The sequence below is a fragment of the Triturus cristatus genome, chromosome 12 (assembly GCF_964204655.1).
Source record: "Triturus cristatus chromosome 12, aTriCri1.1, whole genome shotgun sequence".
Lineage (NCBI taxonomy): Eukaryota > Metazoa > Chordata > Amphibia > Caudata > Salamandridae > Triturus > Triturus cristatus.
The window spans coordinates 548489718-548514419 of NC_140595.1; the positions used below are offsets into that span (position 1 = coordinate 548489718).

At 43.8% G+C, this 24702-nt stretch overlaps 1 long non-coding RNA gene across 2 annotated transcripts; it reads right to left on the reverse strand.

Moving 5' to 3' along the window:
- Positions 1-777: 777 nt before the first annotated feature.
- LOC146776255 (uncharacterized) lies at positions 778-23895 on the reverse strand. Of its 2 annotated transcripts, XR_014972383.1 has the most exons (4): positions 23853-23895; positions 23582-23760; positions 4418-4595; positions 778-888 (listed from the first exon to the last, which is right to left on the reverse strand). It is a non-coding gene; the product is annotated as an uncharacterized LOC146776255 (long non-coding RNA). The 2 variants fall into 2 exon arrangements; XR_014972384.1 differs by lacking the exons at positions 778-888; positions 4418-4595 and adding an exon at positions 23167-23319.
- Positions 23896-24702: the final 807 nt, after the last annotated feature.

Genomic DNA, 24702 nt, shown 5'->3' on the forward strand with positions numbered 1-24702 from the left:
TGTAGCTAACACCTGGGCCTGTACCCTCATTTATTCTGTTAACCAGCAAGACACCAATCCCAGTGGGAGAGGAGCTACCTACAAAACCAGTTTTAAATGACCACAGGAGAAGGTATTCTTGTTTCCCTTGCCATACCCCTAAGGTGGGCCGGAGATCTGCACAAATGAAGAAAGGTTCTGCCATCTTGTTTGACCAACTTTGTGCTCTGCTGGGAATGCAACGTTGTGGCAAAACTCCTACTCTGTGGCAGAGTGGAGTACGCCCCTCAGCCCCTGCACCACGGCCCCAAAAAAGTGTAAAAGAACCCACCTACCTTCTCTCTGGCGTCTGCGGGCCGCCCTCCTCATCGACGTGATGTCTGCTCCTTGCAGCCGTCCTCCTCCTTGCGTTGCCGGTTGTATGAACTGCACATGCGCAGTCCACGCAAGACATACAACGTAGGGAGTTGTGACCAGCAGCACGAGGAGGGGGACGGCAGCAAGGAGGAGACACCACGGTAAGGAGGAGGACAGCCCAAAAAGGAAGTGACCCAATTAGGGCCACCCGGGTCACTCGCGACCACCTCTCTGCCTTCCAAGAAATGAAGAGTCGATGAGACAGGAGAGAATACAAACCAAGTTATTTATCAGCTATTGTTCTCAAGCAGAGTGCAGTCGGACTAGCCTCCTTAGATGCAACCGAGGGGACTGACTTAAGAACACTTGGTAAAACATAATATGCATTTCCAAAACCCTTTAAGTCCCACCCAGACTGCAATTTTCCATCTCTGGCACTGATGAATTAAGGAGGTACAGAAGGATGAGCTACCACCTGCAGAACGGGTACATGTTATCACATTCTCGAGGTTGTCTTGTTCAGGCTCAACGCTCTCTGGTGTCGGAGCAGGGCTACAAGAGAGGAAAGGCATGCGAAAACAGTGTTAGCTATTCATTAGTGCATTAGGATTCAACCTTGAATACGATAAGAAGAAGTAGCTCGGAGCAGCTTTTCGCTGAGGCAGACAGTTCATGAGACAGAAGCTTACTTTCGATCACAGTACAAAATGGTGGCTAAAGACAAACTCACCGCAAATGCTAACTTAACTCGCACAATACTAGAAGGAGTCGGCTAGACGCATTTGCAGTCCAACAGACCCTCCTTTTAGCATTTGCTAACAATTTTGTCTATTCTAACAGAATAAGAAAATCATTAATGCAGGGCAATTCACATACTGTTAATATTCAAAAATACCCTTGTCTATATTCACCAAATCATGGACAGTTTGCATCATCATTGCTAAGTGCTTATCATCATGCCCTGGGGCCTTGGGTGCAGGTGTTAACTTGCTAACACAATATGTACAGCAGGCAGGAAGACAATGAATACACAGGCATCAAGTGAAAATGGCACCCGCAATGGCTACTAGGAAAAGTAGTATCTTCCAACCCCAGGATGCTATCAAACCCCAGAGCCAACCAAAAAGGGACCAGGTGCCATTCTCTTGTTGAATATTGGATGCAAGTCGATGCAACTTCTGTATTGCTGCATAGACATTCGGAGCATGGTCCGGTATGTATACACAGCAGCTACTACCGATGATGCGACAGGCCCCACCCCGATCAGCAAGGATGATGTCTAACACCATCCTGTTCTGAAGAGCAACAAGTCTCGTAGCCTGAAGCTCAGCTGTAATGTTCGTCAGTATTTCTGCCGTGGTGTTAAAAACTCCCTCCACAACCCTTGTGAGCCTGAAAATGTTAAAGATATTGGACATAGGACCCTAGAATGGGTGAAGGGGCATGCACTAAAGTTATTAATGGCTGTGTTGAGGATGTGAGGAATTGAGAAAGAGCATAAGCGGAAACAATAGGCATAGCTAGAAGACTTGCAGTGACTGCATCCACGACATGTGAAGCTAGAGAAAGAGCAGGAGGCGCCGCAGCCGAAGCAGGCAGGTCAAGAGCAGAAGAACCAGAGGTGGAAGCAGGAGGAGCGGAAGACTGGGGCGTCTTTGGGACAGCAGGATACATTCTCTGCGGGGCATAAGGAGGTGGAGGTCGGGTCTCTAACAGCTTCTCCACAAATGTATCACCTTCCTCTCAGGCGACATGAGATTTGTCACATTACCAGAGGCGTAGCTAGAGCTTGTGGCGCCCGGGGCTATCCCTCAGATTGCCGCCCCTGGGAGGGGGGGGGGGGGGCTGCTGGGGAAAAAGGACGGCAAGCACTTGAAAGAAGAGCGAGAGACACGTAGTATCGCCGCTAATAGTTACCTCGATCATGCAAGTTACATACACATACATGACACTGTCCAAGGCTACACAGTTGAATACACCGGTGACTGGCAGTGACTGGCAGTACTAAAGAGAACACACAGACTGCATGATCTATATGGGGACTCAGAAAAACCGCATGTGACATCCATCAGAGAGCTGCGTGAACAATTACCTGGTAATCCCCTCAGCACAATGCAAACATGCACATACATGACACTGTTCAGGGATCCATCATCTACAACTGACATTAAATGACCATTCATCATGGTCCCCCCATTAAAGCAGTGCACTTTGTAATCTTTATAGTACATGTTCTTTGCAGCAGGCACATTAACCCTCTGTGCTACCTTTCCACGAGTCAACCCTTCCACTAGACAAAACTTGGATCTCTCTCTAGGAAGAACATTAATCACCGAAGTTAGCATGACATTTTTATTGTTTCTGAAAATTGCTGGAGGCCAGGAAGGAGGCAGCAAGTTTTTTTTAAACCATAATATACTTGCAAACACTATGCACCCACCCGAAATAGGTACCCAGTACGGTCACACCGTTCGCACCGCCCTAACCTGTTCAAGGTTCATGTGACCTCAGTGACAGAGTCACAGTGACTGGGTGACTGTTGCTCTAGGGTGTACTCCTTCGTAGGCCTACCTGCAAAACTGGAGATTAACTTCAGTATGGAGTGTGGTGGACAGGCCTTCAAGGTTAACTCACAATTGACACCACTAGGGTACAACTGCTTGTGCTAAAACATCAAGCCTTCTAAGGTGTAGTGGGGCCTTCTAAGGTCTAGCATGGGAATATGCTCCCTCAGTAGAGTGGTCTGGTGGACTGGTCATAAAGGCTGAACCCAGTTCCCCAGTTCCAAATTTGACAGCTCTGGCCATAGTGCCACATCCTCTCCCCCAGCATACTGCCCCACTGAGAGAAACTCGCACTGCCTTCAGCTACAACCTAATTGTGCCCGCTATAAACACTTGGATGTGACACAATTCAAATTATGCACTTGATAAGAGTAATATGCTGCCTAAAAAAAAAAAGTAAAAGCAAACACTCATAGGGAATGCACGATGAAGTAAAGCATGTGAAATGTAAGCAGAAACAACATGGTTACCTTAACGATCTCTCACTCACTATTCAGAAATCAGCGGGTGCTTTTACTTGAAAAGTTAAGGACATGACTACAGGGCCTTGAAGGGAACCGTTTCAATGTCCATTGCTTATATCCTTACAAAACGTAAGCAGTATGGTTTAAAAAGACCACATCCATAAACACAGAGCCATGGTACACATTTTGTTTTCCAATCCACCCATCAACCAGGCATTGCAGTCCCTCCAGGTGTGGTGCACTTTCCCACCTGGGGACAACAATGCTGATCAAAGAAAGACTAGAAAACAAAAGTAGCGCTTCACTGGCAAACTCTGTAAAGTGAGGCTGATGTATTTGGATGTGAATAAAACCAGTCTGGCCACTTTGCAACCACTCTGTCTTGCTTTATTTAGCTATGTATTTATTTTTCATATTTAAAACCTTCTATTTCTCTCCATCCCGCTGCACTTTGGAATAGAAAAATGTCAGAAAAAGGGCATTTCCCGCAAGAGAGTTTTTCTTTTTTGGATCCATTTCACAGGGAAGCAACTAAATGAAAGAAGGAAAGAGAGGTTGTGAACCGTTTCTTCAAGTTACGGTTTTCAGTAAGTGAGGAGCAAGACAGAAAGAGAGGGAATAATAGGAAGAGAGGGGGGACAGCTGCCACCACAAAAAAGAAGTGGACATTGCCCGAGTCCTATTCCTTCTCTGCCCGTCCCCGAACTTCCACGAAAGCAAGCCGAGCCTTATCTGAATGCCTTTGCCCGCCCCCAAAATAGTGCTGCATGGGGCAGGCCGCCCCCACCGCCCCCCCCAGCTACGCCACTGCACATTACAATCGAAATTTCCTATCAGCACACTCTATACCTTTTTCTATTTTCTCTCTATCATTTACTACTGCTTTCTGAGTTACTGTCTGCATCTTCCCTCTCCAGGCCTCCTTTTCTGCTTTCATGCGCCTTTGCCTCGCTTCCTTTTGCCATACCTGAAGAGAATCAAACATCGACTCTCTACTTCGTTTTGCAAACAATTTATCCTGCAGGAAATTCAGTTTTTGTTCATTAAACGTACCTGTAAGTGGCCATTGCAGCTCGGCATTGTCCCTCGTATATTTGTGCCTTCGTGTACTGAACATAATAGGGCCGATGCAGTGCTTGGTATACATATCAAGGTTCGGGATGCCTTCCAGAGGTGCAGGTTGTCTTTTCTCCAATCGAGCCTCAGCAGAACAACAACAGCACCCCAAACACTACAATTTACTCAAACAAGGCATCTTAATAAACAACATGTTAATTGCATCAAACAAAGAAAACCAAGAGTCAGTCCTCAGACTGCACCAAAGAGACAGGCTCAATCCTCAGATTTTCAAGAGTAAGCCAAATCCATTATATTGCCTGGCAGAGTGTCTGCAGACACTCCGTATTTAGACGGCCCGCAGACCCACCAAGTTCAAACAAGCCAAGGAATGGTCTTCAGACCTTACCCAAGATCACTCAAAATGGTGCAATTTTCACCAAGAATCAAGACCAACTCACCTGATGCACACAGGTCGAACAAAGTTATTCTCCACTGCCGACTCTTCAGACCAAATGGTCAGATTCAAGGGTTTCGCCTTTCAGGACCCCAGTCGGGATGACCGCTGATCGAGGCACCCTAGTCCTGACTGGCATGAGGTTTCTTACTAGGAAATAGGATCAACCTTTTTTTATTAATAGATTTGGCACTACTGAGGGTTCATAAAATTCAGATTGTCCACATTACTGGATCCGTTCATGGCCAAACAAGTGTTCTAAGATGGCACCCATTTATGTCTGTTTACATCTCATTGTATCTAGTAGTCGAGGTCATATACTTTCTGCCACAGAAGTTTAATTATAAAAGCTGATTAGTTCCCATGTCTACAAGCATCATACTTTCTCTTTAAGGCAAACATAGTTTGCTCTGGAGCAGGTGGAACCTGACCACTCTCTCATCCATAGGCCTAGGGTCTTATTTACCTGCCCTGTGTGCTGCCAGAACGTCACTTTTTTTTTACCTTCCAGAGGCACAGAGTGCAGAGTCATATCTACGAGGCCACAAAATGCCACCCTGCATGGCTTTTCATGGCCTCGTAGATATAGTGTAAGGCAACGCAGCTCAAGATGCTGCGTTGACTCACACTGTCAGGAGAGGCATGCCATGGGCTTTGCAGTGGTTTTTCCTACTGAACGCCAAAGGTATTTGACACATTCCCAGATCCACAACACAGCATAAATCTGGTAATGTGTAAAAACCATGCGCCTCCTGGGGAAGTAGTAAGTTGTTTTTGTGCAGGTTGGTGCTCCTTCCTGCACAAAAACAATTGTGCCAACAACACAGACACTCTCTCACCATGGTGCAAGGGTGCCTGCATTGGCGCTAAGCAGCCATTTGTGCATCAGCGCAGTGTAGGAGGACAGGAATGTGCCATATCTCATAGATACGGAGCATTCATGCAATTTTCTTTTGACGCAAAGTGACGTGCAGCACTGCCCTGCATCAAAGTGTTGTAAATGAGGCCCCTAGTTTTCAACCTTTCTTTAGATGGATGTCCACAACGATATATACAGCCATGATTTAACAGCCTTCCTGCTGCCAGCAGTGCTGTTTGACTGATGAACCACTTAATTAGCATATGAACGAGATAAGGTTGAAATGTGATACAAATTTATCGAAAGACATTTTTTTGCTAAGCAGCCACGAGAAAGATGCTGACCGCTCAGCAACTACCCAATGCCTTTAGGGGAGCTGTCGTGGAGAAGGCTCCTCAGAAGGCAGGGAGATCTCCACCAGGAAGTGTAGTTCTCTAATTATGGCGGTCAGTAGTGCGCCAGGGCAGTGGAAAGTGTTACCTCTGCTGCCCATGCTGGTCGGTGGTGGGCTGCCTGCCACTCTGTAATCCAGACCCTGAGCCATTCATTTAATCAGAGCGTTTGATCTCTGAGCTCCTTCAAGTGATTTGCCGGAGTGTTCGTTTTCTGCTTTTTCGGAAGGAAGCATTGTTCTACCACTTTTTGTACCGAATGAGCCAACACACAAGGCAGAAAAATCAATTTAAATGTAGTGCCCTGAGTAATTAAACTTCAAGTCAAATATAACGCCTGACAAATTTAAAAAAAGTAACTCTAAGTTAAATATCCCAAGCGAAAGTGAAAAAAAAAGGAATCGGAAATATGATGCAGAAAGGGCAAGTCAGATAAAAGATGCGCACACATAAAATACACTTGTTGATTGGAGCTCACCCCTTGGCTAAAAGGAGAGAACGACATTAGCTGAAATAATTAAAAGAATCCATTTATTTAATTGCTGACCTTTATTTCAGGGACGAACAACTAATCTGCCATCTTCATTCGCATAATTGATCTCAGTGTTGAATTAAGGAATCATAGATTATTTTAATAAACTCGGCCCTGGAAAGCAAGATTCTCGAGGAGCATCTATTAAGCCGCCTCTCAGCCCTCACAAAGATGGATAATGTAATCTCAGTCAAAGGCCTGTCTGTGTCGCGCTGCACAATGGGCAGTCTATTCACGATTGATGACTGCCGAGAAAGTAATATCGGCGAGGGGGTCCGCTCGGTGTCTCACCTTCAGTGCCAAAGGTGACTTTCATGACGGATGCTGAACCAGACAATGGGGAATAATTGCACGGTGCATGCATCCCTAACACAGTTATATTGTGCCTTATATTAATGATGGTATGAAATGTATACCTTTTAAAGTACCAAGAGTTGTGTTAACTAGGTCATGTGACTCTTTTGAACTAAACCTAAAGCAATTTAATGCAATATCTTTTTCTGAAAAGCGTCATGGCGAGGACTTTGAAAGAAGGTCTTTGATTAATGTTGCAAAGTTTTTCTCTTGTGTTCTTCCCATATTTTCACATATGCTAAGAGTAGTACCCATTGGCAAGCATCTTTTCTGCATGTTGGTTTTCATGTTCGAATGGGACTTCCCCTCCTCCTTTAAGCAGTTTAAGGAAAAAAGACAAGCATTCATTCAATGTCAGGCTGGTAAGGAAAACAGTTTGAAAGTTTTATCGCAAGAAATGACGCTTTTATTTTTAGTACCAAATAGGGCTTGCGAAGAAATAGTGCCACTTAGCAGGGACTGATTCAGAGCACTGTGTCCAAATAAGATAATCAGTCTGCTGTAATACAAGTGTTAGAGCATATAATGCACTAGTAATACGGGGTGCAAGACATCCGTCAAGTATGTTACGCAGTACCCCATCCGCCAAACCCTGGATCAGGCCCAAGGCAAGGGCGTATATATATATAAATATATACAGTCCTAATCCCCACTCTAAGCAAAAGAAGGGTCCGACACAGCCAGGATGCATGCAGGAGGATTTATTCCAGGGTAAGTTTACAGCGCAAACTTGGTAACATGCGGCAGACGCGTTTCAGCAGTTCAGCTTTCCTCAGTGCCTGTTACGATGTTGGAGCCTCGCACCTGGTGGCCATTTAGGTATTCATTTGGCCACTCCTAGAGTCTTACTCGAGGCTCCACCTTTGTCTTTAAAGAAATACTACAATTCGCGCTGTAAAACCAGACTGCTGCATGCTGGTATTCGCAGTCCATATGCGGATCCCCCTTAAGTAAGTGGGAAATCCGAAACACCCAGTGGCGTCCCATCAATGTGGCCTCCGGACTGCACCCAACCGCAGCTTTCTGTTGAATTGAAAGTCCTCACTGAAAACCCCTTGATTCTCCCTGCAGTCAATGCTGCTCCTCTCTCCCCACGCAGTATTACCTTCACACTGTGGTGCTTCAATCTGCGCGAGGGGGCGCCGCGTTGTGCATCACCATACACAAGTCCATTTAGATTGCTGGCTAACGGGCGTATATATATATATATATATATATATATATATATATATATATATATATATATATATATATATATAGAGAGAGAGAGAGAGAGAGAGAGAGAGAGAGAGAAAAAAACTTCATGAACTACAGGTTGGGTGATATTTGGAATCTACAAAATACTGTGCTACTTCACACACCCTTGCTTTTAATTCTTGAACAGAATTTCCACCTGGTAAGTAAGATAATATGTTGTTTCAAGGAACGACTGGCAAGCAAGAATTACAGGGAGTCCCAGAGATATGTGTTCGTGGGTCTGAATATAATTTGCAATGTTCTGCTAAGTGAAGAGTGTAATTCCCCCCAAAAAAGGTAAATCTGCACACACAGAGTTACACATTCACATGGGTACGGATTTATGACCCTTTCTCTAGGAAAGCTGCTGTAGTTGCAGGTGTGCAGATATATTTCAGCAAAATGTTGTGAATTGGTAATTATGTCTCTGCATTTTTATGTTGCTGTCAACGTATTTGAACTTGTTGAAGAATTGCGCCTGCTAAAATGCCATTGGTTTTGTACAGTTGTACATTTTCCTGCTTTTTTTCCCTCAACTTGGAATTCTGTTTATCAAGTAAAACCTCTTCCTTTATGCCTCCACCAGTTTTTGAGCTAGCACTCGAATATCCTTGAATACAATTTGAACCTCCTAATCCTGAGCCGAGCCCGGTGGTGGGGGACCCGTGACAAGGATTTGCCTCTTAGGCTGCTCCTGCGATGAACAGGTCTGATTATGGTTGTGACCCACCCTTGTAAACCTTGTTGATATCATGGGATCCTTTGGTGTCTGCAGTGCTGTTTCTTCAGTGGGCCTGTGACGAAAAGGTGAACTTTTTTCGGTTCTCACTCCTCCCCTGTTGTCCTCCAGCCCTATTTTCTGCCTGATGGGCACTCTGCCAGGAGTGTCCTGGGACCTTCTGAAAGCAGTGCAGATGTTGGGGCACTTGGGCTGAGCCTGGAGGGCCTGTTGGTTCGAGCTGGCCAGGCCTACACTGGTGGAACCGGTGTGTACCAAATGCTAGGTGCATGATTGCAGTCATTGGAATGGATTTGAACCACTTCTCCGGCCCCTTCTCAAACTTGTGTGCCCCCACTAGGCTGATTCAGTAAGTAGCGCTGGGGCTGAGGCCATAAACTGTTGGGGGAATGTGATATTTCAGTGGCCCTGGGTATCCCATCTTCTGTCTAATGGGAGAGAGTGCAACTGCAGGCTGTGCAACAGTGGTTAGCTGCTATCCCCACACTGAGGTGAATTGACCTTAGCCTCTTCTTGTGGCCCTATCGCTTCTCCACATTTGTGACCTTGGGATCTGGGAGATGTCTTGGTGCTGGGAGAGTGTGGGCATCTGTTGAGTGGCGCTCCTACTAGATGGCAAGTCATCCCTGAAAGCTTTCTTCTTTCCTTGCTTCCAGTGCTGGACTCACCTTGGCATGTAAACTGTTCATGATGCTGGCTGTTTTGCATCCTTTTGTCCCCAGATACCCTGCCGGATCTCTATTATCTTCACCTGACTGCTGCATTGATTGGCTTACTCTTGTACAAAAATGGGGAACACCAATTTGTTCTGCAGTTTTCCAGTTCTGCCTACCCCTTTCTGTACCACTCTTTCCTCCTGGTCATACCTGTGGATTGCTTGCTGCATTGGTCCTGCTTGAGAACTGCACCTGGTACTCATGGTGCCCCATGCAACCTTGTGCCAGTCACCCAATAGACATCTTGTGATGCTCTCTGAAGTTGAACCTTTACAACTATCCCTGCTGTGCTGCATTTGTTCCAGGAGAGCAGATGTGGCAACTGATTAGGCCAGGTTATCCTCATTGGACCATTAACTGAATCTGAATCATGACCTTGTTGGGGTGCTGTAAGGTGTCTCTCAGTTGTTAACATGGTAAAGTGGTCCTCCTTCCTAACCGGGGGAAACTGGGTCGGTTCATAGTTCTTTTGGATTCACCCCTTTGCCTTCTTTGCAGGAGACATGCAAGCCACAGATGCCTGACATCTCAGCAGAATCACCCTACTCAACATAAGCTATTCTACAAGCAATTTAGTTTTCACAGTTGGCCTAAGACTGAAGAGGTTGACATTCTGGATATGCAAAGCAAACACAAGGAGATGATGGACGGAGCGCGACACTCAACCCCATTTACAGATCTGGGTTGAATCCATCATCGTTCTTTAGCTTACTTCGTCACCCCAGTTCAGACACAGCTATATGTAATTCAGTCTTGACCCTGTGCCTCGTGGGAACGGTCCAGCCTGAACACCTAAGCCATGTATTCCCTGCACCAGAAACAAGCATCCTGGGACTGGTTTTGGGGTAACACCTCTCATCTGCCAAGCTAGCTTGAATCCAGTGGCAAAGTGAGCAAGGTACCCACGTCTGGGCATACCCTGCCAACTTAGGACGAACAAAGCAAACACAAGGAGATGATGGGTGGAATGCTGAAACTTTTCAGACACTCACCCCCAGTCACAGATCTGGGTTGAATCCATCATCGTTCTTTAGCTCACTTCGCCACCCCAGTTCAGACATGGCCATATGCAAAAAAGTCTTGACCCTGTGCCTCGTGGGAACAGTCCAGCCCAAACTGCCTAACCATGTCTTCCCTGGAATGCAAACAAGCATCCTGGGACTGGTTTCTGGGTATGACCTGAGAAACAAGGCTTACAGGCTTGCAGAGGTAGAGTGCTGAGTGTTCACTTTGCTGGGCACAGTCACAGAATGCCAGTCAATTGTCTCATAATTGATGGGAACTTCTAAAATTCTGGAAGGATATGTAACAAATGACAAAGGAGGAGCTTGCCACAACCCCCTCTGCTCGGTGGGTATTCTTAAAGGAGGGAGGGGATCCATCTGGAGAAATCCTGGCTTTGCATGTGATGCCTACTGATGAGTTGACATCTTGTTTTGTCATAGATCACATCATCTTATGAAAATAATGTCTTACCATTGTCCTTGAACAAATCCCTCTCTGGAGATGACATCTTGCCCATACCAAATTATGTCAATACCTTCCTCGCTCAAATACTCTTCCCAAACTTTCTTCAGACAGGCCAGATCTTCCCACTTCTAAAGAAACTGACTAAACCCTGCTGATCTTGGCAATTATATCACTTATTTGCAAACCATTAGCAAGTCACTGAGAAAGCAGTCTATCTTCAACTCCAAGTCCACGTTAATGTTAACCATCTACTGCAGAACTATCATTCTAGCATCAGGTCACATTGTGGCATGGAAACCACAATCTTTTAAATGTTGCCCTCTGACCATAGATGAAGATGACACCTGCCTTCTACTAATGCTGGACCTCTCCGCTACCGTCAACACAGTCGACTATCACACCCTCATATGCCTAAGACACACCATGGACTATTGAATGGGATTCACAGGCAAGGGTCTTTATTGGTACCTATCCTACCTTTCCAACCTATGTTTGTTCACAAGGGCATGTCCAGGTTACCCGAGGATCCCTATCACCTGCGGAGTGCCCCAGTGTGCCAAACTGTATCCTAGCATCTTCAACCTCTGCATGGGCATCTTGGTGCTCAACCCACAGATAACAGCATCAAGATTCAGCAAAATGACAATGATACACAACTCTACTTGAACGTCTTCTCTGCTTCAGACAGCCAGTGACCCAACACTGCTTACACGTCATTCAGACTTGGATGTCGAGCACCTACTCGAAGCTCATACCAACCAAGACAGAATTCCTGTTCTTTGCCAATAATTATAAACAAGATACAGTACAAACCTGGCTCAATGCCATGAACCTTAATGGCGTCTAACCCCAAATTTCATGGAATGCCAAGATAATTGGATTAGTCCTGGCCACTAGCCTCACCCTCACATTGCCAAAAAACAAAGATGAATGGTACTAGCTCTCACTACTAAAAAAAAATTCAAACTCTTTTTTCAAGAAAGTGACTTCAGATCTGTTGTTCAAACCCCTGTACTCTCACATCTGGATATGGGTAATGCCCTACTCCAAGGCCTCTTAGACTCCTGACGGGCATGCCATTAAGCATCTTACATGCTGCAGCTCGTCTCATCCAGGGCCTGAAGAAATATGATTATATCACCCCAGTCTGATGGAACTCAATTGGCTCCCCTTGCAGGCCTACACCAAATTCAAAACCAGCTGCATCATTTACAAAACTATCATTACAAGCACCCCCTTTTATCTTCCAGATAAGCTCATGATTTCTGATGGATCTCAGCACACCCACAGCCAGGACACAATCAGGCTGCAGAATAAAAACTGTAAATAGGAAAAAACAAGACAACATGCCTTTCCCATCTATGCATCTAGGATCTGGAACAACATCCCTCTATCCAACAGGACTGCCCCATGCTGCCTCCATTTAGTAAAGTATTGAGGTTTCACCTTACTTGAAGAATACTACATCACAATGCAGTAACCATCCCCAACCCAGCTTTCTTTCTTCTTACTCATTGAATTTATACTTGCCTTTGACCATGTAGAGTGATCCCCTACCTTTTGGCTAGTTTTTCGCTGTAAAAATACCATACAAAACATACATACACACTTACCTATACCATATAAAAAATGCATACACACATACTTACATAAATGCATAAATACACACATACATGCTTACATAGATACGTAGATACATACATACATACATACATAAACACATACATACATACAGTGGGTATTCTGCACTATGGCACAGAAATTCAGCCTCCAGAGTCAATGATTTCATGGCTCCTCAAATATAAACACATTGATGAAATCCTAAAGGCGGCTCACTCACAGGGTCTGGTCCACCTTGAATCATCATTGGTCCTGCTGTATACCAATTATGCCAGAGAGGTACAAAAGACATGAAACCTTTTAAAGGCATTAAGAAGAAGCTATGGGATTATGAATGTGGACTAAACCCTGCTCTTTCTTGCAAGGTTGAAGCTTATGCTCAGCTTCAAAAGTCAGTTCTTTGGCTGTCAGCACAGATAGTAGAGAGACTCTGAGGCTTGGTCTACTGGGACTTGGCCTTTGGATTGGAATCAACAACGGAGGAAGTGCCACTGATTTGGTTTCAGGAGTTCTGACTAGGTGTGAGAAGCATTGATGATCACTGGGCTTAACAAATACTGTAATGACTCTAACTCAGAACTGTCTACAATAGTGTGCCATAAGTTCCTGTTTGCTTTTTGGTATGTCAGGTTGTTTCCTTCTCCACATTACACTATTTGTCTTGTGAGTTGCTTCAGTCATCACCTTAGTTATAGAGAGAGCATTTGCTACTAGTTTGAGTGCCATGTATCTTTAGAAGTGCTTCTTACCTGTGTGTGTCTTTTAGTTTTGGATTTTCCAATATCTAGTGTGGTGCGTTTATTACTATAATATCCTCCATGATTTATGCAATCAAATACTTACAAGGTTTCTACAGATGCTGCTGAAGTTTTGCCATTCCAGGGCTGTCAGACTCAGATACATCTTGTTACTTTGACAATTTACTAATTAATCTCTAGATCACAGATGAAAGTGATGACTTGAATTCTCCCCTTCCGTGCATCTTGTCCTGGAATGTCCATATGTTAAATGACCAAGTCACAATCGGGGAGCGGTGTTAAAGGTCACCAAAGGGAATTGACCGGACAGTTTGTTTCTTGAGGAAACACATTTCCAAAGCATTAAATGTGCTCAAGTGCTCTGTATACAGGCTTTACTGGGGGCTCCAGTAGTGTAGCTTTTGCACAAGAAGAATTTGCCTTTCCATGTTCACTACTCTTGGTGAGATAAACAAAGCAAGTATCTCATGGGGTCTGGATTTTTGGACAGTTTACTTTGATATATCTCAATGTTTATGCACCTCGCATCGTATTAAATTAATTCCGGACATTGCTGAGGTACTCCCATTCACTGAAAGGGCCGTTAAGTCCATCTCCTCTAAAGCTCACACTGGGGATAAATATCATCATGACAGTGCTAAGGGCAGACTTGATGCTTGGTGACTAACTGATAATACCCTCACTGATTATGTCATGTAAAAGGGTAACTTCTATCTCCAGAGACACACAGGCTTGGTTGATTCACTGCAGTCTTGTGAGAGCATCTCAGCCAGACCTCTGGGTTGAACAATGGGTTACAAGATTCACAAAACATAGGCAAGAAGATATTAGACTCATAGAGATTCTGTTGTATGAACTTTAATCCAACAAACACAAAAAAGGCACCCCGCTTCAAGCTATTGAGTAGACCTGGGCGGAATTTAAATTATGCAGGAATAATCAGAGTCATTTTGGTTAGTACGCATTAATCTTTGATGCAGAAATTCCGATAATAATGTGATTCTGCCTGATCGCATATTTATGAGTAATTTGGGGGGAAATATTCTACCACAAAAGCACATTTAGTGAAGGCAAGCAACTGTGTTCAGTTGCATTTAGAGCTATTTCGTAGCACAAAATGATTCCTTGCATCCATTTCGGATGCGGGGGTGTATGTTGCGCTAAAAAACTAGCTGTAAATGCTCGGATTACATTGGGGAAAAATCAGACCACAAAGGCACTGTTAGACCTGGCACCTTGGCGTGAGTCTCCCTTTCACTTTTTGTCGCTGTGCCTCATGTGTTTTTATGGTGTTGGCCGCTCAGAGCACTGTGCCACTGCCAACCAGTGCAAGTGCTCCCTATGTAAAATGTATATGTTGGTTGGATTCCATGATTGGCTTATTTGGTTTACTATCAGACCCCAGTAAAGTGCACCAGGTGTGCCAGGGCGTGTAACTACAAATGCCGCTGGTGGGCTTGCAGCACTGGTTGTGCCACCCACAGAAGCTGCCTGGTAAAATATGTCTAGGTCTGCCATTGCAGAACCTGCGTGCAGTCTGGTACTGGCATGCTGACTGGCAAGTGCACCCACTTACCAGTTCCTAAACCTTCCCTTAACTTCATGTTAGTCACCCCAATGGTAGGCCCAAGGGCAGGGTGCATTGTAGCATAAGGTAGGTCAAGCCCTGATGTGTGTGGCATGTCCTAATAGTGAATTACAGCCATTTACGTTTTTCACTATTGTAAGGCTACCCTGTTATCATAGGCCAGAATGGGCTGTTAAGATTGTTACATCCTATGATCCTAACAGGCCCAGGGAACATGGTAGAAAATCGAGTTTAGTATGCTTGAACTCAGAATAATAAGGTACATCTTTTCGTAAGGTTTATTTTAATATTCTGCGTTTACAAATGCCCCTTTTAGAAAGTTGGCATTTGCTTGCCTAACCATTTCAGCCCGCCTCTGCGTGATGTGTATCTGCTGTCTGGCTTGTGTGAGTGACAGGGCTGGGGAAACCTAGAAAGGCAGGGCTAGGTAGCCTGGTGGTGAATAGGAAGATTGACAGATAGATGGGTGGGAGGAGTACTCCTGGACTCTGAATAGGGCTGTGCTCTGCCACCACAATGCTGGCTCCGCCCCCTGTGGAGCGTCTGATGGCTCTGCCCTGCACCCTGAAAGAAGCAGCCTGCATCATGTCAACAAAGTGCTCAGAAACCGGGCCGAACTAGGCAAAGGCCCCCCTGGCCTGAAAGAACAAAAGAAATGGTGTATAAATGTAGGAGCCCTGCTCCTAAGAAATCAGATCCTGTCATGCCAAGAAGAAACCTCTGTCCGACCTGAAGGAACTGGAAAAGCTGCATGGAGGAGTACTGTCCCTGACCTGGGGGATTGGCCTGCAGTGGTTGCCTTGCTGCTGAAGAAGAGGAAGAAAAGACTCAAGAAACTTTTATTTGACTTGTGCTGAGAGATCTCCAAGGGCTTGTGAGTGAGCTTGCCCCCTGAACGAAGTCCCAGGACCAGTGGACTTCACCACCATGAGATCGCCATGGAAAACAGACCGTTTTCCCCGCATCTACGACTCGAACTGCTGCATACGTCTCGCTGATCGCAGCGTACCCCCTGAAAGCTGGTATCCCGCTGTCCGGCGCGAACAACGTGACTAAGACCCCTCTACGAGCCGTAGCTCGCACCGCAAAGGAAGGTATCATCCGGCCTGAGCAACGTGACTAACAGGCCCCTACGAGCCGTAGCTCGCACCGTTACGGAAGGACTGCGAACCGTACTTGCTACTATCCCCTACGAACCATACTGCCGGCGTACGCTCCTTTCCCCTGATTTGGAAAGGCTGCGGTGCGTACGGTAGTTGTGTACGTCACCCCTGCGCGGAGCGTACTGTTCGCTTATATCCAGCGCTTCGTATCAAGATTGCCGATCTCATGGTACGGCACGACCACCGCGTCGAACTTTGAACGCACCGTACCTACGCACCGTCCCCTGAAGCCCTGCACGCCCAAGGTCTAACGTACCGTAGTACGCATCGCACCAGGAGGACAACGCACCGTACATCGCGCTTGATGTCAGCGCAGCATTCGTGATGAACTCACCAAGTAAAGGTACTGTGCCTGTTCGCACCGTAGGGTGTACGCTTCATCCCAAAGCACCTACAGTGTGTGTGAGACCCGTTCCCAAGCAGTTTTTACCGCGTACGAAGTGTACGGACAGGAATGAAGCGCACAGAACTTTAAAACTACGCTAAAACCAAGAACTCTTTGTTTAATAAGTATTGTGGGCCGTTTAAACGTTATCTGGTCTTGTGCTAAGCCTAAACTATATATATAAAGTATTATTTTTCTATATCGCAGTGTGGAGGTCATTTGTGGGGTTGTCACTGAGTTACTGTGTGTGTGTTCACAAATGCTTAACCTGAACGCTCTGAGATAGGCCTTGTCTGCTCGCGCCAAGCTACCTAGAGGGTGAGCAGGGGTTATTGTTGGAGTGTACCCCCCTACCCTGACTAGGGGAAAGGTTTCCTGCTTGACACAAGTACCTACCTGTGCCAACCAGAGAACCCGGATTCTAACAGGCACATTTAGCGAGCTTGTTCTATTTCTTAGTTCAAAAAAAGTCTTCATGTCCATTTGCAGAATTTCTCTTCTTGCGTAATTATGAATAATCTCACTCAATTTTTGGGAAATCTAACGTGATTACACTACACGTAATGGAACTCACTCACTCAGATCTCACTCAACGATCATCCCATGGATAAAGCTGGGGTTCTGCATGGTGCCCCTCAACTGGGTTTATCATCACTGAGACAAGGCATGGAGGGTGCTACACTGCTGGGTAGGTGTGATGACCTGGGTAGGAATGTGGATGAGCAGAGATATAAAGGCAATATGTGGATTTCTGCAAAATGCACTGTTGCTAGTGCAATTACTTAATAGTGTGCTGGTCTATATGTCTCACACCAGCCTGCCTTTCAAGGAACTTGGAAGTCTCTTAAGTTGACATCCCAATACAGGGCCTCTCCCTGACAGACTGCAGCCCCATAGAGCTCTAGATCTCTGTTTATGAACCAGTGTGAACCATATCTCAGCTCCCCTAGGGCCGAACGGCTTTCTGGCAAAGTTGTTCAAACATTTCTCTTCCTCCCTTGCCATCTATGTCCATTTTATGATTATTCAATCCTGCATAGGTGGGACGCTTACCACAAATATGTGAGAAACTACCATTGCTGTCCTTCTAAAGCTCTAGAAGCTGACTAACCTGGGCTCCTCTTACCAGTGTTTTCTCTGATTCCCATTAAGTCAAACATTCTGAATACCATCTTCCGAGCTACATTTACTCTCTGGTCCAAATGGAACAAACTTGCATTATGTCCATTCTACCCACCACAACATTAGGTGCTTTCACTATGCCTTCACTGTCTGCCAGAGTCTGGTGTGCTCTTTGGCAATTTGGTTGATTTTGAGGTGTGTGATTCAGTGGGCTGGGAATATATTTTTACTCTTTTAGGGAAAATGGGATTTGGCCACATTTTTCTACATTATGTCAGACTACTCTATACACAACCAGTTGCCAGAGTTCACATGAATGGTGCACTTACAACACCCTTCTTGATAAAAAAAAAACACCAAACAGGGGTGACCACTATAACCATTACTGTTTGTTCTTGTCATTAAGCCTCTTGCAAACTGGCTTCTGTTGGAGACTACTCTACAAGGATATCATTGGACTTCCAGGACAGAGGTTAATCAATCATTATATACAGATGACTTGTTCTTTTGTCTTTGTCATCCCCCTGACCTCAGCTCTGTGGGCAATGGAGCTACTAAACCAGTTCATGAGGATTTAAGAGTGTATTGGTCTATGTATGGCCTGGTGAGGTTGACTAGTTGGTCTTGTCCCCTGAGCTGACTGCAGGATTCAGGAGGTTCAGGTACTTATACATTTTTGTGGGCAAAAACGATGGTACAGTGCTGGATTGGAAATATTCCCTAGTATCTGGACTCCCTAAAGTGGGACTTCTTTAGTTGGTTGTCACTTTGCTGTTCCTCCTGGGAAGAATTGCTTTGGCCAAGATGGTCTCACCTCCCAAAGATACTGTTTTTCCCATAAATGTGTTGCTCTGCTTCTGAGTTTCCTATTGATTGGTAGGATCTACTGTGTTTCTATGATTAAATGTTACAAATCCCAGTATGATGGGGTTCTTGGCATGATGTTAATATTGACATATTATCACACCTCTTGCTTTTTATCAATGTCTGGTTTTATCGATTTCACTGAGATCCAGCCTATCTGTAGGAACTATATACTCCGGTTACAACACCCTTTTTCATTACCTCTGCAAAGAGGACCCTGAATCATATAGCCATAGCAACTAAATCTGTACTTAATTCATCGCAGGACACTAGTAAAGCAATTCATTGAGAAAATAAATTGACAGGTAGACTCCAATGTGGGTTGCGAAGTGAATGGAATGGAATGGGTGTAGTCCCGCAAGGGATTCCCTTCATGAGACTCAATTGTTATATCCCAGTTAAGCAATGTTGTGGCTCACACCCACCTGCAGTTAATACTAGCGTTACAGCATGAATTCAATCTTCATAAATCACAACTCTTGTAGCATGCAATCTCCTCCTACTTGAGGACCCCAGGTGAATTTGGCAAAGCTCACTATGGGTGCCAAGGGATACAAAAGAATATCTCAAATATACAAATGTTTAATCATCAATTCACTATATACATTTCCAGCCATGCAGGCTGTATGGGAAGCTAATATTGGGGCTTTATCTGTGGAAGAGTGGTATGAGTTTCAAATATCTACAGACGTATACACTTTTGGTATGTCCACAGCATGTATTACTTTAGAACTAGCCTATAAAGAATGGATATGGATTCACCATCACTATATCCTAACACTTCAGTGAAACTTGACTTAAAGGGACTTTCTTCATACAATATTGAGCTGTACAGTATTCTGGCCATTTTGGGAAGGGGTCAAATCAGAGGTGTTCGGCTGGACAGTCCCATTTGCACAAAATTAACTCTATTACACGTCTTTGAGGGTATTGAGGCTAACCACTAAGCAAAATCATTTGTCAGCTTGGGTGTAGTAATTGCACAGAAGGCTATTATAAAACCTTGACTACAGATACAATCCACATTGAATGGGTGAATCTGACAAATGAATAGATCCATGCTCCTTAAAAAGGGCTTATATAAAGCATGCAGTTTTGGTTAAAAAACATGAAAAGATTTTTGGCCCCTGAAGGCCCACTTTAAACTGCAGTAGACCTAGAGCAGTCCCCCACGTGCAGTTTGCATGTGTGTTTGTGGTTGGGTGTCTGGGAAACCTGCTTTCGCTAGAATGTCACTCACTGCATATAACTTACCCTGCATTTTCACTTTTCTGTATGTTTTAATTGTCAGTAGCTCTAATGTTTTGAGTACTTTAAATATGGTTGTTTTTTCTTCAGTGCAGATAGAATAGCAGTATAAAAAGAAAGGTTTTTGCTTCACCTTCATTGATCTTCTACATTTGATTGGAAAGCAGTTGTCTTAGCCCTCCTATGAAGTAGTTTCATTATTCATAACTAATATAGATATTGTTAATGCAGAACCTGTGCCAAGTACAGTAGAAAGGGTTTTTGCATGGTGTAACCAAGTGTCAAATATGATTAGCAACGTTTTTCAAATTGTGAACTCTCTGAGAAATACAATAGGAATAGGCTTTCAATCGTAAACTTTGAGAGAAAACCATAGGAAGAGGATGTACACTGTTTAACACTAAAAGACTTTCCTATGCTGGTCTCTGGTTGGGTGATATAAAGGAGGTCTGGATGTCATTGTGTACACTTGTAATTTTATGTTTATTTTTTAGTTGTGTGTGATGCAGTGCTGGACTGACCCTCTTACCATTGTTATCCAGTGGACTTTTTCTTGTCGACTGAGAGTTAAAGGCACTTAACATTAAATCAATCAACCCATTTGGCTACACAATAAGGATAATCAGTGACTGTAGTTAAGAAGACTTATTACAAGTTAGCAGTCAGGTTAAGATACACAAATCTTAGTACCATGCTGTAAAGATACAGTATAATGACCGAAATACCCAGCCTCCTAAAGAAGTATAAGCATACCCATAGGATGCAGACAAGAAGTTCAGTCACAGCACTACAAAAGATCAACAATAAAATGTGATGCTCAGAGAAGAGTTTTGATCCTCTCTTTTATACATAAGTGAAATTTAACAGCAAGTAGGATGGTTTTAACACGTAAAAGGATCTCAAACATCAGGGAACTGCAGAAAAATTAGAAAATGTGTGAAAGTGTGGGATGGTGTCAGCATTTCAGAAGCCTGGTCAAGAGTGTTTTTGAGTCAGGGAAAGTTGGCCTAAACCGAAGTCAGTAAAGAATCATAGGGAATAATTCATTGAGATCTAAACCTCTCAAAATCCAAAGGAAAGTGGCTTAACCTTAGACAGTGTGACCTCCAGTTATTTCCACCAGAATATCCAAAGTAACATCCCTCTGTTCATATCATCAGGGACCCTATTGTCTTCTCCATTCTCACGTTGTAAGCTGAAACATCGACAATTTCTCCCAGACCCAACTTAGTAATGGTACTGTCCTTTGTCACCTGTAAGACTTTGCATTAGTGTTGATAGGACACTTTCAGTTAATGCTCTGGCTCTCAATCTTCCTTGCAAGGTATTCTTCTCAAGCTCTCTCGCTAATCCTTGTACAGTGTTGTATCTATTCTCAAACTAACAATCCATGTGCATTTCACCAGCATGTAAAAGACACGTAAGCAGAACATGTAAAACAGCATTTCATGGTGAAAGAAATGCAGGCCTAGTTAGAACAAGTTGTTTCAGTGATTCTGCGGAGTTACAGAACTATGCTTGGTATCATGGAACCTTAGTAGGCAGGGACTGAGTCGTCCCATCACCTGAGTACCCATGAGCCTGGGGACCGACTAGCTATAGAGTCTCACTTGCCCTCCTACTCACTCACAGAGGAACAAGTGATTAGACACCCCAGAACACAACACTCCTGACCCTCTCAGGAATCGTGGTTGCAGGACACACCCTTTAGCTCTCACTCCTGTACAAGTCCACAATTACACTAGAAAAGTTTAAAATGTTTATTTCGACTAGCTTGCTCTAGTATGCAGTATACGTGCCACAACAAGTAGAAAAATGCCTAACACAAATACGGTTAGCATAGCAAGTAGTCCATAAATCATAAAAGGTGCTGTCATTGTATACAACAGTGTAGCCTAATCGCCCTCCCCTTCTACAGAAGCAAAATGATTATATATTAGAAGATCTCTTTGTGTTTGCAGCAGACCCCGTACCTCAGTCTATAGATGGAAGATCTACATCAAAGGTGCTGTCACGCGCCCTTCTCTGGAAAGATCCCTCTCCCCGTGTGTCCTACCCACCCGTGTATATCTATATAACCAAAGTACATGTTCTCAAACAACAGCTGCATCTGCATCTGCATGTTTTGTCTAGGTGCTAGGGCTGACCAGAACAGAATAACAAGGGGTATTGTTGTTTGACCTTGTCCACAGTGTTCAACCTCTATCCCAGGAAAGGACAGAATGCAAAAACAACAACATGTTCTGTGTGAAAGTTGCAGTGACACAAAGAAAAATATGATCGTGTAGTAACGTGTGCAAAGCAAAAGACAGTATTCTATGGGCTCATGCTAACATAGGGAAAACGACAATGGCCACATGTACCACGTGACAAAGTTGTACATATTACATCAATAGTGCACATTTAATATGCATGTGCGCAATTAACTTGCAAATAAATAAAACTGTTGGTACATGGGGTTCATGTTAAGCTTCATAAAGTAAAACAACTTTGAGTACACATATATGTCTAACTAAGAATTAGGTTATCAATGCAAAGGTGAAATATTAGTGCACACATTACTTAAATCATTTCCGTTTCTATGGTAAATACATTTTAATAGAGGTGAGTGGAATTTTAAATTCTGCTGGCAGAATTAATCAGCACTAGTATTGATATTTCTAGAGCAGATTGAGTCATGGACAAATGACACCTGACAAACGTTGCCCTCTGTGTGGGAGTACATCACAGACAGCACAGCTCCCTGGTGTACCTTGGACGTCAGTGTCTCTAGCACAAGTCCCTCTCCAGCCTCGTCCGTAGACACTGAAAGCTGTTCACCCAGCTTGCCTCTCTAGGTGGACTCTGTGTACTGTTTCTTTGGTGTACCCATGTATAGGTGCAGCTAAGAGCAAGCTCTTCTTGACGACGAGTTTGCTGCCATGTTTAGACTATGAAACAGTGGCTCGTGTGGATTAATAACCAATAATATGATATACGAAACACAATGGCAGTCAAAAAAAAAAGGGAGAGGGTTAAACGTGACGTCAGAAAGAAAAGCTGACCATATACAAAAGAAATTTGGTAAAAAACAATGTTTTTTATGTTTATAATGAAGGAGTTTTTTAAACAATCTCACAGTACAAACAAAATAGCAGTCTTAATACATAATTCTAAAAGGTGTCCCAGTGAAAAAAAAGTGATTAAACCTAAACAAAAAAGTGACATAAAGTGCAACATAAGTAAAAGGTTTCAATTATTCATCATAAAGGCGATCATGAAGAATGGTAGAATGTAATTGTCAACACTTGGTCATCGTAAGTGTCGAAAAACGATTCGCCTTTTATTTCTCTTCAACGGCGTTTCGACCCTGTTTGAAATAAAGGGTCTCTTCAGGACAATCTAGTATAGGGACACCTAAAAATTAAATAAAAATACCGTCAAGTTGAGGTACTCTTTAAAGAAGACGGCAATAGAGCGCTATTGTTTAATCTTTTTACCTGGCCGGCAAAGATGTTGCCTAACGTAAATATATATAGTGTCACCGTGCTGGATGTGAAACGAAATAACTCACAGGGTACCCAGCCGGGTGCAATAAATATAAAGTTGGAAAGTAATTAATACTTGAGATGGATTATAAGGGTACACAATATTACCAGTGCACACACTTGCCACTTACCCCTGTGAGGAACAATTCAGGAGAAAACATCTGCCCAATCGTTGCTTATCCTATGCTTGCCGTCTGATAAGGAATTCCTAGCGTAAGAATCAATTTGGTGGCGGGAAAGCTGAAGGATGAAACACAGGAGAGCGAACCGCGTAGTAGCTGTCGCTTTTTTTCGAGGATTTCGATAGAATCTGACAAAATTGAGAGAGGAGAAAGCCTCATAAAAAGGTTTTCCTTATATCTTTTGAAAACAATTAAAGGGGATGAAAGAAAACATCCGTACCTCTCTCGAAATCATTCGGATGTCTAAGTCTACCGCATTACGCTACAACAGAAGAACGTCGTTCAATCTGTGTGGTACAATCACAGTGATTGGTGAAGGAAAAGCAGTATTTAAAGGTGATTGGGTACAGAGCAGCAAATCAGAATGCCTCGTTTACGATAAAAGGACGGGAAGAGCGTTTCATGTTGCTAAGCAACTTGAGGCGTCTCATTCAGGTGCAAGTAGATAGAATGTATACAAGCGATTGTCAATAAAGTTAAAACAACTTCATAATTTGTTTTCACAGTGTTTCCTTCCTAATATACGGGGACACTACAGTATTTAAAAAGGCACATGGTCGGCTCTTTGTTAAGTTGTAAAATAGAAAAATAGTGCATGTTCTGAACGAAATTTAGGGACAGTTCATAAATGGTGCGTCAATCATATTATATACACAGAAGTCATGTGGTTGCCCACGAATACAAATCCTATGGTCAAGACCTTTGGCAGATCACCACTTATTATCTATACAACTGATCATTGTATTTTCATTACGATTACATATTAGACACATATATCATTACTTCTCAAGGAACAATGTTTCAGTTAATCACAGCAGAATACATACATTATTTACGATATTGATTGATGTATAAATACAAGTGTACCATCTTTTGTCTGCACACCAAGTTCAAACAACAATTTCTGTTTACACATTATGTCAATATCGGAATATTCAAGTGAGGGTAGTGATGAACCCACGCCATTCAGAGATTAGAATGTCGCTGGATCGAACGTACTAACTCTATTACACTCTATTACACAAGGATTAAATTCAGCTGAGGAATGACGTGGGTTCATCACTACCCTC